Here is a 15,167-nt window from a genome sequence, read left to right on the forward strand (position 1 = left end):
TCATGGATTAATTTTTCTCCATAAACACCTCCCTGTTGAGTTTTTCCACTTAGTTCTTATTATTTTTCCTACCCCACTAAAATACAAAGTTGACCAGGTGCAATAGCTCACACCTGGAACCTCAACACTTTGGGGGGTCAAAGTGGGAGGAGTTTGAGACCACCCTGGGCAGCATAGTGAGACTCTATCTCTAAAAAAATATATATATATATATCAGCCAGGCATGGTGTTGAGTGCCTGCAGTGCTACTCAGAAGGTTGAGTCCAGGAGTTTGAGGCTGAGCGAGCTGTGATTGTGCCACTGCATTTCAGCCTGAATAACATAGGGATACCTGGTCTCAAAAAAAAAAAAAAAAAAAAAAAAAGAAGAAGAAGCAGCAGGAGCAGCACACTCTATGAGGGTAAAAATTTTGACTAATTTGTTCACCCAATATCCCCACTACCTAGAATTGTGCCTGGCACATAGTAGTCCAATATACTATTTCATATAGTACTCCTGACACTGGAAGGGTCCTTCTCAGCATTCCAGTTTCAGGTTAAATGTCACCTCAGAGACGCCTTTCTTGACCACATTATTTAAAGTACCATCATCTCATTCTAGTTATACTCTCTCTTAATACTCTTACACTTTCTTCACATGCTTATACACATCTGAAATTATTTTACTATTTGTTCACTTCTTTACTGTCAACTTCTTGCTGTTGTAGAGGACAGAGTCCTTCTCTACCTTGTTCACAACTGATCCCAGACCCTAGAACTGAACATTGCCAGATACATAGTAGGTGCTCCATAAAATATCTAATGAATGAATGAATGGATCTGAGTCCTTTGTGCTTTTCATTACTTTACTGTAATGCTTATACAAACCTATCTGTAAATCTCACTTATGCCTTTTTGCTCTGAGTATTCTGACTGTAGTTTCCATGTAAAATATAACTTTAGTTGTCTGGTGACCCACTGTCTTCCAATCATATAAAACACTCCAGTCTTCACATAAACAACTATAATAACAACAAAATCCTAAGCAGAGGAATTTACTATCCTTGGGCTAATAAAGGTAAGTTCCTCCTGTTGGGTCTTGTTTTATCCACAGCCATTTTACTTCTATATCTTTTACTTTTCTGAGCTGAATTTACTGAGCAGCAAAAGTAAAATCCTTTAATCTTCCATTTTGGGGCCTATGTTTGAAAAGGATTAAAGAGTCAAACAAAATTAGTTTCCAAACCTTCAATTTTCCAGGCCCACAGGCACTCTCCCTCTCCTCAGAAATGAAGGTGGCTTTGAGCCATCTGTTACTTCCCATGAAACATTTCTCTCGGCTGTCACAGCTGATTGCTGTACTTCTTTTCATATATAAGAGAAAATGAAAGAAAGATAGAAAAGAAAGGACCAAAAAAAAAAAAAAAAAGATAGGGCTATTCCATCCACCTTCATGCACAGTTTGTTTACTGGTCCTCTAGTTTCCTTGGGAGACCCTGCCAAGAAGAGGTGTCATTTAACTAACAACAGCCATTTCTCATTAAACCCCTAATTTAAACAAGACTCAGAGTGGAAAATTGCAAAACAAGAAGCTTGCAAATTGCATCAAAGCAGTGGTATTAGACATGGGAGTAAAGGACCCTGTATGATGCAGGCTCTTGGGATGAATCCTATAAGATAAATTTAGGGCTTTGTGCATAGGCTGCTGTGGGAACTGGCACCTCTTAATTGGAGTTACATGTATCCTGGAGATACATGTGACTACTGGCAGTAACCCAAGTTCTTTTGAGAGATGGAAACATTGACTAAAGGTAGGGTGACCATATGTCCTGATTTGCCAGCAGGAACAGTCTCATATTATGCCTGTTGTCCCAGGACCATTATTAATAGTGCCTTCTTTCTCTCTCAAAAGTGTGCCAGTTTGGACAAAAAATTCTATGGTCATCCTAACTGAAGATCAGGATAGCTGATTAAATAATAAAAAGCATATATGTTCTCATCTGGTGTGGACTGCAAACGTGTTTGGATGGCAAAGATAAATCTTGCCAAGTTTCACCCATGTGCAACTAAGCTCATCGACTGATTGACTCTTGGCTGGCTAGAATCTTGGGCAACCCAACTCAGACTGTTTGCAACCAGACTTCTCAGCTTTGGTGTTGTAAAAACTGAAGGCAGCTAATCCCAGAGAAGCATTTACAATTTGCCCAATGAGCCAAAAGAACTTAATTTGACTCTCTCTTGTTTGGTTACTTTCTCCTCTCGCCTTATTATCAAGTCCTGTACTGCTCAATGCAGTGACCACTAGCCATATGTGGCTACTGAGCACTTGAAATGTGGCTAGTTTGAACTGAGATGTGCTCTAAGTACACTGGATTTTGAAGACTTTGTACAAAAAAAAAGTAAACTATCCCATTAATAATTTTTGTATTGATTACATATTAAAATGGTAATATTTCAAATGTACTGATTTAAATAAAATGTATTAAAATTAATAACTAAGGTTAATTTTATCTGTTTCATTTTTACTTTTTTAACATAGTTATTAGAAACTAAGAATTATTGGCCAGGTGCAATGGCTCATGCCTGTAATCCCAGCACTTTGGGAGGCTGAGGCAGGTGGATCGTAAGGTCAGGAGTTCAAGACCAGCCTGACCAACATGGTGAAACCCCATCTCTACTAAAAATACAAAAATTAGCCAGGCATGGTGGCATGCACCTGTACTCAGCTACTCAGGAGGCTTAGGCGGGAGAATCGCTTGAACCCAGGAGGCGGAGGTTGCAGTGGACGGAGATTGCACCATTGCACTCCAGTCTGGGTGACAGAGCAAGACTCCGTCTCAAAAAAAAAGAAAAACAAAAAAAAAGAATTATCTATTTGGCTTGCATTATTTGCTATTAAACAGCAGTAATCTAGCCCCACCACCTCCCCCCCCGCTTTTTTTTTTTTTTTTTTGAGAGGGAGTATCGCTCTGTTACCCAGGTTGGAGTGGAGTTGCACGATCTTGGCTCACTGCAACCTCTGCCTCCCGGGTTCAAGCGATTCTCCTGCCTCAGCTACCTGAGTAGCTGAGATTACAGGCGCCCGCCACCACGTCCTAAGTTTTGTATTTTTAGTGACAGGGTTTCACCACGTTGGCCAGGCTGGTCTCGAACTCCTGGCCCCAGCTGATCCGCCCGCCTCGGCCGGCCTCCCAAAGTGCTGAGATTATAGGTGTGAGCCACCGCGCCCGGCCTAATCCAGCACTCTTAATTTTTATCCAGGGAGACCCACTGAACTAGAACTAAGCAAAAGATTCCGCCTTATTTTAAACTGCTGTTTGGAAATCTTTGTTTGTTTTCCTCATGTCAGGTGTCTACTAACACTTCTAGACTTAGGTGAGATAACAAATATGAACTAGCTACCACTACAGATTGGAACTCAATGTAATTCTCCCCTAGAGCAATAGTTTTCATCTCTCTCAAATAAATAGGGTTTTTGACACTAAAGCATACTCCTCTTATATAAATAAAAAAGGAAAAAACTGCTTAACATGAATTCATCTTGTCAATCATTCATTCATATTCCCTTACCTCAGTGGATATTACTAGCAGCATTTTCAGATGATTTGTTTTGGTTGCACTATATTTCTGTGGGTAGAATGTGAAATACACACAGGTTCTATTAGTAAAAGTTGTTGAAATGATTAAGTTGAGTAAGTGGTGAGTGTGAAATATAATTTATAGTCAACAATTTTGGTGAAATTTAGTGAACTGAAAAGCATAAATAGATTTAAAATTTTTCAAGAAGACATAATAAATTTCAAGAGAAATGGGAAATGTCTTTAAATGTGTACCTGATAACCATACGATATAGATAGGAGGTCAGATCAAGCAAATTATTTTCAACCAGTTAAGGATTTTTGGATTTCGGTTTGTAATAGAAGGCCAACCTATTAAGAAGGGTCCAACTTATTTAAGAAGATCACTCTAGCTACTACTGAGATTGAAAAAAACCATACAATACTCAAAGTGGGGAGACTGGTTAGGGTGCTGTTGCAATGGCCTAGGCATGAGATGATGGCAGTTTGGAATATAAACTATATTAAAAAGAATTCAGGGTAAAAAAATGTTGAAAAGAAGAAAATCCTTAATTGTAGCACCCACGCACAACCATAGATAACATCAACTTATATTTCTGTCAAGCAATTTTTCTGCACATAGTTTTGGCCTGTTGGCGTTTATATTGTATACGTAATTTAAAATCGTGCTTTTAAAACTTGGTATGGTAGAACTTTTTATGTTATAAAATACTTTATAAATACAGCCTTTAAGTTCTGCATCACATTTTGTCAATAGCTGCCACTGGCTGCTTAACTATCTTCTACTGCTGGTCATTTTAGGTTACATAAAATAGTCTGCTATTTTAAATCACATTAAGTTTTTATTACTACATTCTCAGGGTTGAATGCCAGAAGTGTAATTACTGGGTTAGAGGTTATGAACATCTTAGTTTATAACCTCTAACATTTGAATGTTGACAAATAGTGTTGGATTCAGGGGTTATTTTTTAAAGACAAGCATTTTTATTACTTTCAGATTTAGGCAGTGTAAGACTAGGTCAACAAACTGTTTTCGAGTAAAATGCTCTTTGGGGACCTTCCTTATTAAATAAATATTTTTAATGTATGAATTATTTCATTTACTCAACTATAACCTATTATACATCCATTCTGTACCAGCAGCACCCTAGATGTGAGAATACAGAGAAATACATTCTCTCCTTGCCCCAGGTGGAGATTTAAATCAATAATTTCAAAGGAGTACAAGATTTGTAAAAATGACACGTTTCCACAAATATTTTAACTATTTACTTGCATTCCTACTTACATTTTAACTTAGTAAATTATTTCTATATAAATAATTATTAGGCAAATTTTAGCCCCTGGTAGAATTATCAAATATTACAAATTAGTAAAGTCAAAGTTAACAGATTTTATTTTTGCTGTAAGTAAAAGTGCGTAAGTTTGCAGTCTAGTCTAAGAAGGAGCCAGTGTCATTTAGTATGCTACCTAGATGGAAAATTGAGCTTCTTTGGCCTTTGTGTATCTAAAATCTGAGTTAAGAGCTAGTAGGCAGCACTTGACAGATTTTTTTTTTTTTTTTTTTGAGACAGAGTCTTGCTCTGTCGCCCAGGCTGGAGTGCAGTGGCGCGATCTCGGCTCACTGCAAGCTCCGCCTCCCGGGTTCACGCCATTCTCCTGCCTCAGCCTCCCGAGCAGCTGGGACTACAGGCGCCCGCCACCACGCCCGGCTAATTTTTTGTATTTTTAGTAGAGACGGGGTTTCACCGTGTTAGCCAGGATGGTCTCGATCTCCTGACCTCGTGATCCGCCCGCCTCGGCCTCCCAAAGTGCTGGGACTACAGGCGTGAGCCACCGCGCCCGGCCGACAGATGTTTTAAGACATTGATTGACAACTATACTGGAGGCACTAGATTCAAATATGAGAAACTGAAATCTTAACACAAAGAGGGAGAAGTTTTCTTTCCTTACGTTTTCTACCTTTTGCTTCTTTTCTTCACCTCTTTCACTTTGACTCTTCTAAAGAAAAAACACAGTTTTAGTAGAAATCATTAATAGAATCTAAACAAATCACAAAACCGAAGTGTCTTTGCAGTTGTAATTTACACCTTGAATTCAGCCAAGATCTAATTTACAAAGGAAGTTTTCAAATATATTGTTTGGGTAGGGGGAGGGGGTATGCAATGAGACTCCTCACTCCCTAAATCCTTCCAGCTCCAAGAGAAGTCCAGTAGTGAGCCTTTGTCATGTAAACTGGAGTAGAGAAAGGATAAATGCTTTCCAATGTTTGCCTCTTTTATGCAAGAGATAAGATTAAAATTATGCTAGTAGGGAGAAAATGAGTCTGAGGTACAGACCAGATAAGGGCTTTCAAGAGGAAATGAATCCTCTGAATGGACCTTGTGCTAGGCACTATGCAACAAAGCCTTATCTGGCCCGAACTGTCAATAATGCCACGATCTTGGGATTGTAAGAGAGGTCAAGACCCTCTCCATTCTCCGTCCCATTTCCGACAAGACCAGAATTTAATCTTCACTCACTCACTCATTTAATAACTATCTATCAAATGCCTACTATGTACCATGTGCCATTCTAGACACTGAATACATTGGCAAACAAAAACAGACAAAGGCAAAAAATAGTAAATACATAAGACGTCTTATTACATAACAAGTATATGTGTATTAGTAAATGCTACGAGAAAGAAAAGGAGAGCAGGTAAGGTGGTTGGGAAAGCTGTGGCAGGGAATGGGAAGTGTGTTGTTCATCAGGATAAGCAGAATAGGCCTCACAGAGAAGTTAACATTTGAGCAGAGACCCGAGGGAGGTGAGGGAGGTGGCTATTTGGATGGCTGTCTGAGGCAAGGGTAGTCCAGGAAGAGGGAAGAACCAGGGCACAGGATCTAAGCAGCACACAGACTGTGTCAAGGAACCACAGGGAGTTCAGTGTGGCTGAAGCAGAGTGAGCAAGGAGGGCACAGCTATAGCAGCTGAGGTATTGCAGAAGCAAACGTAAGGGCCAGATCATACAGGGCCTTATGGCCATTGTAAGAATGTTGGATTTAATTCTGAGTAAAAGGAGGAGACTTTGCAGGCTTTTGAGCAGAGGAGTGGCATGATCTGATTCATGTTTAGGAAGGGTCAGCGCTAGCTTCTGGGCTGATGACAGATGGTGGACAGCAAGGGTAGAAGCAGAGAGACTGATGGGCATTTAGGGCAGTGATCCAGGCAAGAGATAAAGCTGGCGCTGACCTGCTTGGTAACAGTGGAGGTTGTGAGAAGTGGTTGGATTCCTTCCCCTGTCCTCATCCCACTCTTGAGGCCATAAACACTGAGAAATGCACTCACTCATCACACAGCAGAGCTAGCAGAACAGGAGAAAGGAGAAAAGTCTTGATGTTCTTGTGCAAATGGAGGCTGTAAAATTGACAAGATAAGACTGGACTTTGGACTTGATGCTGAAACAAGTTGGGACATTGAGGAACTACTAGGATGCAATGATTGTATTTTACAATGTGAGAAGAACATGAGATTTGGGGGGCCAGAGGTGAAATGGTATGTTTTGGATGTTTTCTCCCCTCCAAATCTCATGTTGAAATGTGACCTGCAATGTTAGAAGTGGGGTCTAGTGGGAGGTATTGGATCATGGAGGCAGATCCCTCATGAACAGCTTAGCACCATCCCCTTGACTAGTAAGTGAGTTCTCACTCTGAGTTCATGCAAGATCTGGTTGTTTAAAAGAGTCTCTCTCTTGCTCACTCTCTCACCATGTGATGTGTCTGCTCCTGCTTCACCTTCTGCCATGAGTGGAAGCTCCTTGAGGTCTCACCAGAAGTGGAGTAGATGCCAGTGCCATGCTTTCTGCACAGCCTGCAGAACTGTGTGCCAATTAAGCCTGTTTTTTAAAATAAATTGCTCAGTCTCTGCTATTCCTTTATGGCAACACAAAAACAGACTAATGCACCTAGTATACTTCCAGGCACACTGTGTCAAACAAATAGTAACTGATGGAAATATAGAGCTGTAAACACAGTGTACAATAAACTATATGGCTTGACACACTTTCATGAAGTCAAGATCTTAGTCCTTCTAATCCAAATGTGTTCTCTTGACCCTTTTGAGTTAGTGTAACATTTGGGCCTTTACTCAAAGATGTGAAATCACTTAATGTAGACGATTATATTGTCAGGATAGGTTGACATATATCTGCTACAGTTATGTCTCTTCAAATAATTGTAATATTCCTGTACATTTTAATTGGAAATTTCTGTTAAGGGTATAAGTTTTATTACTCAATTCAATTAAATCAAGTACATGCAAGAAGTCATTGAGGAGTAGCAAGTATAGGTCTTACATGTTCAAACCCAGAAAATAGAACACAAGTGTGTTTTAAAATAGAAACTTTTTCAGTTAAACCAACCCCCTCCTGCTCAATAAAATTCATCTAAATCAAAATTGATGACAGTACTTTCTAACTGTAATAAATGGCTGTAAATAAGCAATTCAATTTGCAATGCCTGCAACATGAAATATAATTAACCTAGCATAACCTTCATTATAATATTTGTCACACCTTGAATCAAGGTTATCAAAATGGCCATTATTTACAAGGGACAGAAGCCATTCATTGCTGAATTTGTTATGCCTGCATTCTCAGGCAATAGTTTATCTATCTTCTATTTGGAAATTAAAATTTTAAAGTAATTACATAAAACAATATATTACAATTATTTGTTGCTATAATACAGGATATGAAGAGCATTATACACAGGGAAATCTAAATAGCATCGCAACCCAGGTTCCATTTGTGAAATTTACTATCCATTTATTGTGAGATTTTGATAAGCCCTTTATTACTAGAATGCTTCTGTATGTATTTTCATCAGTAAAATAAGAATAGGAGAAGTAGATGCCCCCTCATCTGAATGAAGCACATTAGGATTAAAATAGCAATATTCCAGTAGTCTTGCTTACAGCAAAATAAGCATTTTTGCTTGAAAAGACTAGATCAATTGAGAACTGATGTTGGAAGATGATGCTTGAAGTTTATTTAGAATCAACACTGGCTTCGCTTATGCAGAGATTGTTTTTAATTCAATGTATTCCTGTATTTATAGTGATGTTAATTAAATACAAAAATGGATATCATTTGAGTTAAGCATCTTGCCACTTTTTTTAAAAATGGGAACTATTATTATTATTATTATTATTATTATACTCTAAGTTCTGGGTTACATGTGCAGAATGTGCAGTTTTGTTACATAGGTATACACATGCCCTGGTGGTTTGCTGCACCCATCAACTCGTCACCTACATTAGGTATTTAGGTATTTCTCCTAATGTTATCCCTCCCCTAGCCCCCCACCCCCCAACGGGCCCAGGTGTGTGATGTTCCCCTCCCTATGTCCATGTGTTCTCATTGTTCAACTCCCACTTGTAAGTGAGAACATGTGGTGTTTGGTTTTCTGATCTTGTGATAGTTTGCTGAGAATGATGGTTTCCAGCTTCACCCATGTCCCTGCAAAGGACATGATCTCATCCTTTTTTATGGCTCTTTAGTATTCCATGGTGCATATGTGCCACATTTTCTTTATCCAGTCTACCATTGATGGACGTTTGGGTTGGTTCCAAGTCTTTGCTATTGTGAATAGTGCTGCAATAAATATATATGTGCATGTGTCTTTATCATAGAATGATTTATAATCCTTTGGGTGTATGCCTAGTAATGGGATTGCTGGGTCAAATGGTATTTCCAGTTCCAGATCCTTGAGGAATCGCCACACTGTCTTCCACAATGGTTGAACTAATTTACACTCCCACCAACAGCATAAAAGCATTTCTATTTTTCCACAACCTCTCCAGCATCTGTTGTTTCCTGACTTTTTAATGATCGCCATTCTAACTGGTGTGGGATGGTATCTCATTGTGGTTTTGATTTGCATTTCTCTAATGACCAGTGATGATGAGCATTTTTTCATGTGTCTGTTGGCTGCATAAATGTCTTCTTTTGAGAAGTGTCTGTCCATATCTTTTGCCCATTTTTTTGATGGGGTTGTTTTTTTCTCATAAATTTGTTTAAGTTCTCTGTAGATTCTGGTTATTAGCCCTTTGTCAGATGGATAGATTGCAAAAATTTTCTCCCATTCTGTAGGTTGCCTCTTCACTCTGATGATAGTTTCTTTTGCTGTGCAGAAGCTCTTTGGTTTAATTAGATCCCATTTGTCAATTCTGGCTTTTGTTGACATTGCTTTTGGTGTTTTAGACATGAAGTCCTTGCCCATGCCTATGTCCTGAATAGTATTGCCCAGCTTTTCTTCTAGGATTTTATGGTCCTAGGTCTTACTTTTAAGTCTTTGATCCATCTTGAGTTGATTTTTGTAAAAGGTGTAAGGAAGGGGTCCAGTTTCAGTTTTCTGCATATGTTTTCCCAACACCATTTATTAAATAGGGAGTCTTTTCTCCATTGCTTGTGTGTGTCAGGCTTGTCAAAGATCAGATGGTTGTAGATGTGTGGTGTTATTTCTGAGGCCTCCATTCTGTTCCATTGGTCTATATATCTGTTTTGGTATGAGTACCATGCTGTTTTGGTTACTGTAGCCTTGCAGTAGAGTTTGAAGTCAGGTAGTGTGATGCCTCCAGCTTTGTTCTTCTTGTCCAGGATTGTCTTGGCTATGTGGGCTCTTTTTTTGTTCCATATGAAGTTTAAAGTACTTTTTTCCAATTCTGTGAAGAAAGTCAATGGTAGCTTGATGGGGATAGCATTGAATGTATAAATTACTTTGGGCAGTATGGCCATTTTCACGACATTGATTCTTCCTATTGAAACTGAGTTTGAAAGAATTGCAGTTACATCAAGGACTCATACTAATTCTCAAATCAGGTTAGAATCAGTAACAGGTTTACAACTATAAAAACAACGACAGCTCGAGGATATTTGTTCTTTAAAAATGAAAAATTAAGTAGACATTTGTAGATTTTACCTTTATTTGTTGGCTGAAGTTCTGTTTGGCATAAAATAATTACAGGCCACTCTGAATTATACTTACCTGTCCTATTATCTCATATTTAAGAAATGGCTGAACCACTGGAAAGATTAGGAGGGAGGAGGCGCACTCCTAGGACCTGAAGACTGCAAAGAATTTTCTGGGTTTCCAGAGTCCCTTATCCCCAGCATGGGATGTTCTTTCAAATATTTTGATTATTCACTTTTATCATTGAAAGTTATATGTATATTAATTTATTATTATATATTAAGAATGTATATAATGTGCATCTATTATGTTCAAATGCAATAATTTAAAAAGATGAAATATAGGAGAAATAAACAATACTTTAATAAATGCATATTTTCTTAATAAAATAGAACCCATGTGCTCTCACTATAAACATTATTATTGAATATACTTCTGTATCAGTTAGCCTTTACTATATAACAAAACACTCAAAAATGTAGTGACTGAAAACACCTTGCATTCACTTCCTCACAATTCTGTGAGGTGGCAGCTTGAGCTTTGCTTCTCTGGATGGTTCAAAGGCTGCTCAATTCCAGGCTCAGTCATGTGACTGCAGTCAGCTGGCATCTCAGCTGGAGTTGGATGGTCCAGGATGTTCTAAGTTGGAAATTGGCAGCCCGGATGTCTTGGTTTTCCTCCATGTGGCCTCTCTAGTGGGATAACTTGGGCTTTTTCACATGGTCACAGGGCTCCCAGCAGCAAGAGAGGCAGGTCCAAATGTGTAAGTTTTTTTGTTTGTTTGTTTGTTTTTGAATCATAGTCTCACTCTGTGGCCAGGTTGGACTACAGTGGCACAAACTTGGCTCACTGCAATCTCCACCTCCCAGGTTCAAGTAATTCCCTGCCTCAGCCTCCTGAGTAGCTGGGATTACAGGCGCACACCATCACATCAGGCTAATTTTTTGTATTTTAGTAGAGACAGGGTTTCACCATGTTGGCCAGGATGGTCTCTATCTCCTGACCTTGTGATCTGCCTGCATTAGCCTATAGATTTTATTTTTAGAGCATTTTTAGGTTTACAGAAAAAATTTAGCAGAAAAGCAAACTTCCCAAAATACCCCTTCTCTACCCACTTGCATCCCCCCCAACAGTTTCCCCTATTAACATCTTGCACCAATACAGTACTTTTGCTACAGTTGGTGAACAAATATCCATACATTATTATTAACTAAAGTCCACAGTTTACATTAGGATTCACGCTGTGCTGTGCAGTTCTATAGGTTTTGCCAAATGCATGATGTCATGCATTCACCATTACAGTTTTATATACAATAGTTCCACTAAAATACCTTAAGTTCCACCTATCCATCCCTCTCTCTCTCCCCCCATACTCTTGGCAACCACTGATTTTTTTTTTTTTAACTATCTCTGGAAACTTGCCTTTTCCAGAATGTCTTATATTTGGAATCTTACAGTATATCACATTTTCAGACCAGTATTTTTCACTTAGCAAAATGTTATTAAAGTTCTTTCTTGTTTTTTCATGACTGATAAGGTTTTTTCTTTTTGTAACTAAATAATATTCCATTGCATAATGTACCATACTTTGTTTATTCATTCACCCACTGAAATAAAGTTGCTGTAAACATTCATGGGCAGATTTTTGTGTGAACCTAAGTTTTCAATTAATGTGGGTAAGTAGCAAGAAGTGTGATTGCTGGATCATTTGGTAAGGTTATGTTTAGTTTGCAAGAAACTGTCAAACTGCCTTCTAAAATGGCTATACTGTTTTACATTTGCACCAGCAATGAATGAGAGTTCCTGTTGCTCTACAACCTCACTCAGCATTTTACATTGTCAGTGTTTTGGATTTTAGTTACTCTAATAGATATGTAGTAAAATTCAAGCTTATTATTGCTTGAATTTATCTAAGTATGTTTTCAAGCCTGTTTGCATCATACTTGCTAGTGATCTCTTCAGCAAAGCAAGTCATATAGACGAAGCCCCATGTCTGTGTGGGAAGAGAATACCCAAAAGGCATGGTTTTCAAGAGAGAATTGTGAAGTCCTTCAATAAACAATCTACCAGGACTTTGTCATTGTTTTTCATCTTGGTTTTGTAGTTTGTGATATAGTGATTCCAAGTTCTGGGTTATAACAACAGTCGACTTCATTACTTGGTTTTAATAACCATTAAGTTAAAAAGATATCTTACAAAGATCTCATTGAAAGTTGTTGATTGAGTTTACAATATAATATTCTGATTTTTTAGTCTCATTCGTAATTATATAAAAAACCTTTTTGTTAAAATTTATTAATTTTCATCTTCTCTGGCATCAATTCATTTTTCTCACAATTTTGAAGGTGAGTATTTTTTTATTTTCTAAAACATTGATTTAAAAATTCAATGAAACTCTCTGAAAGATTTTTGACATAATAAAAAATTGTCTTGAATTTTATAATGGTACAGACAAGAGATTTCTAAACAGGTTGTCTACATTGTTTTCAGCATCAAGATCACATAACCAAGGAGCATTTTCAAACATCTTTTTTCAAATTCTCTTTCTATAGCACACATTTCTTTCAAAAGCAATTTCTTTCTTACTTATCATTAAAATTGATGTGTTAATATTTTTAAAATATCAACTAGCTTAACTATTAGCCACTTGTCATGGTAGAAATGGTAAGCAATTTTGGAACACTAGTATCTTTACAGAAGAAAGTAACTCATTTTAAAACTTAACAGCTCTTCTAAGTAACTTACTATGAGATAACTAAGGAAACTCTGTGTAGTATAAAAGTATTTTGTGGTCATGGTCACAGGCATACGTAAACTACAAAATATTGGAATATGCTGAAAATGAAAAAGTGCTGGAAGGTGCTGCCATTAACACCTCTGTCTTGTGAAACCCCTGCCAATTGTTGGTTACACAAACCTCTAACACTTGGACCAAGTGAGGAAACCTGTATCAGTCCTCATGTTAATGGTGAATTTTACTCCTTTATTTATTATTTAAGGTAAGTAAATAGAAGTCTGTTATGCTTAGCTCTGGGATGCCTGAACCCTACTTTGGAGACCCTTGTGACAAACAGCCATTGATTTCAAGGTACATGTGAAATGGGTCTTCGAAGGGAATTTCTGGCACGGTGTCAAGGAGGGTTTCTTCAGTGTCAAGTTGTATGGTACTTGTGTCATATTTGACTCAGAATACATTTTTCCATAGGATCCATGTTGTGATGCTTAGGGTCTTGAGTTATTTCTCAGATTTTAAAAAACCTATACCATAACTATTAATTTATAATCTAAACTAATTAAAATACTATTTTGGTCACATAATAAATTAAGTCAATTTTATGAGCCAGCTTTCAAAATTAACCAATATCAGGATAATTCTGAGTGTCAGGAAAGTGTAACCTCCACTTGTTTTACTTTAATTCTTTTGTACCACCATGAATATACCCACCCACTTAGCCCCCTCGATGCTGAATAGAGCAGTGGGACACAGAGAGAGGTTGTCAGGACAATCAAACATCTTCCAAATGGGTTGTACCGTTAACTGTGGAGGAGAGTCATGGGCCCTTTCTTTTCCGAAACCATTCACCTGCCTTTCCTTGCAATGATAATAAATATACTACATGTTGAGAATGACAAAATCAGTTCTTTACTCAAAGGTTCAGTTATAAGTGTAAAGCAGGACTTCTCAGCCACAGCACTGCCGGCATCTTGGGCCACGTAATTCTTCGCCGTGAAGCTCCGTCCTGTCGATGTAGGATGTTTAGTAGTATCCCTGGCCTCTACTGCTTCTAGATGCCAGTAGCACTCCTTTCCAGCAGTTACAATGACCAAATGTCCCCTGAGGGCTAAAGCCATCCGTTAAGAACCGTTGGTCAAAAGGTAAAAGGATCAAGGGAGGGGTTGGATGCCCTGCTACTTCTTTCTTCCTTTGCACTAAACAACGAAGGCTGTTTCCCAAGTGAATTTCTTTTCTTTCTCTTCCTAGATCCCAATCCTCTCTTCCTGAAGTCTTATTTTTGTTCCTTTCCTTTCTTGGTATCTTTACTTTCCCTATTTCCCTGGACATACCACTTAACCCTACAAAAATTATCAACCCCGAAATACACTCTTTATCTTGTCAATTTTACAGCCTCCATTTGCACAAGAATATCAAGACTTTTCTCCTTTATCCTGTTTCTCCACCTCTGCTGAGTGGAGGAGTGAGTGCATTTCTCAGTGTTTATGGACTCGAGGGTGGGATGAGGACAGAGGAAGGGATTCAGCCATTTCTCACAACCTCCACTGTTACCGAGCAGGTCAGCACCAGCTTTATCTCTTGCCTGGATCACTGCCCTAAATGCCCATCAGTCTCTCTGCTTCTACCCTTGCTGTCCACCATCTGTCATCAGCCCAGAAGCTAGCGCTGACCCTTCCTAAACATGAATCAGATCATGCCACTCCTCTGCTCAAAAGCCTGCAAAGTCTCCTCCTTTTACTCAGAATCAAATCCAACATTCTTACAATGGCCATAAGGCCCTGTATGATCTGGCCCTTACGTTTGCTTCTGCAATACCTCAGCTGCTATAGCTGTGCCCTCCTTGCCCGCTCTGCTTCAGCCACACAGAACTCCCTGTGGTTCCTTGACACAGTCTGTGTGCTGCTTAGATCCTGTGCCCTGGTTC

At 38.5% G+C, this 15,167-nt stretch overlaps 1 long non-coding RNA gene across 1 annotated transcript in view; it reads left to right on the top strand.

Annotated features, from left to right (window-relative positions):
• LOC104004372 (uncharacterized) overlaps window positions 1–2,406 on the top strand; it is a 32,506-nt gene extending 30,100 nt beyond the window's left edge. The window contains exon 5 of the long non-coding RNA XR_008538791.2: window positions 1,891–2,406. This is a non-coding gene — a long non-coding RNA (uncharacterized LOC104004372). The remainder of the gene's footprint in view (window positions 1–1,890) is intronic.
• Window positions 2,407–15,167: the final 12,761 nt, after the last annotated feature.

The sequence above is a fragment of the Pan troglodytes genome, chromosome 14 (genome assembly GCF_028858775.2).
Source record: "Pan troglodytes isolate AG18354 chromosome 14, NHGRI_mPanTro3-v2.0_pri, whole genome shotgun sequence".
In the NCBI taxonomy this organism is placed as follows: domain Eukaryota; kingdom Metazoa; phylum Chordata; class Mammalia; order Primates; family Hominidae; genus Pan; species Pan troglodytes.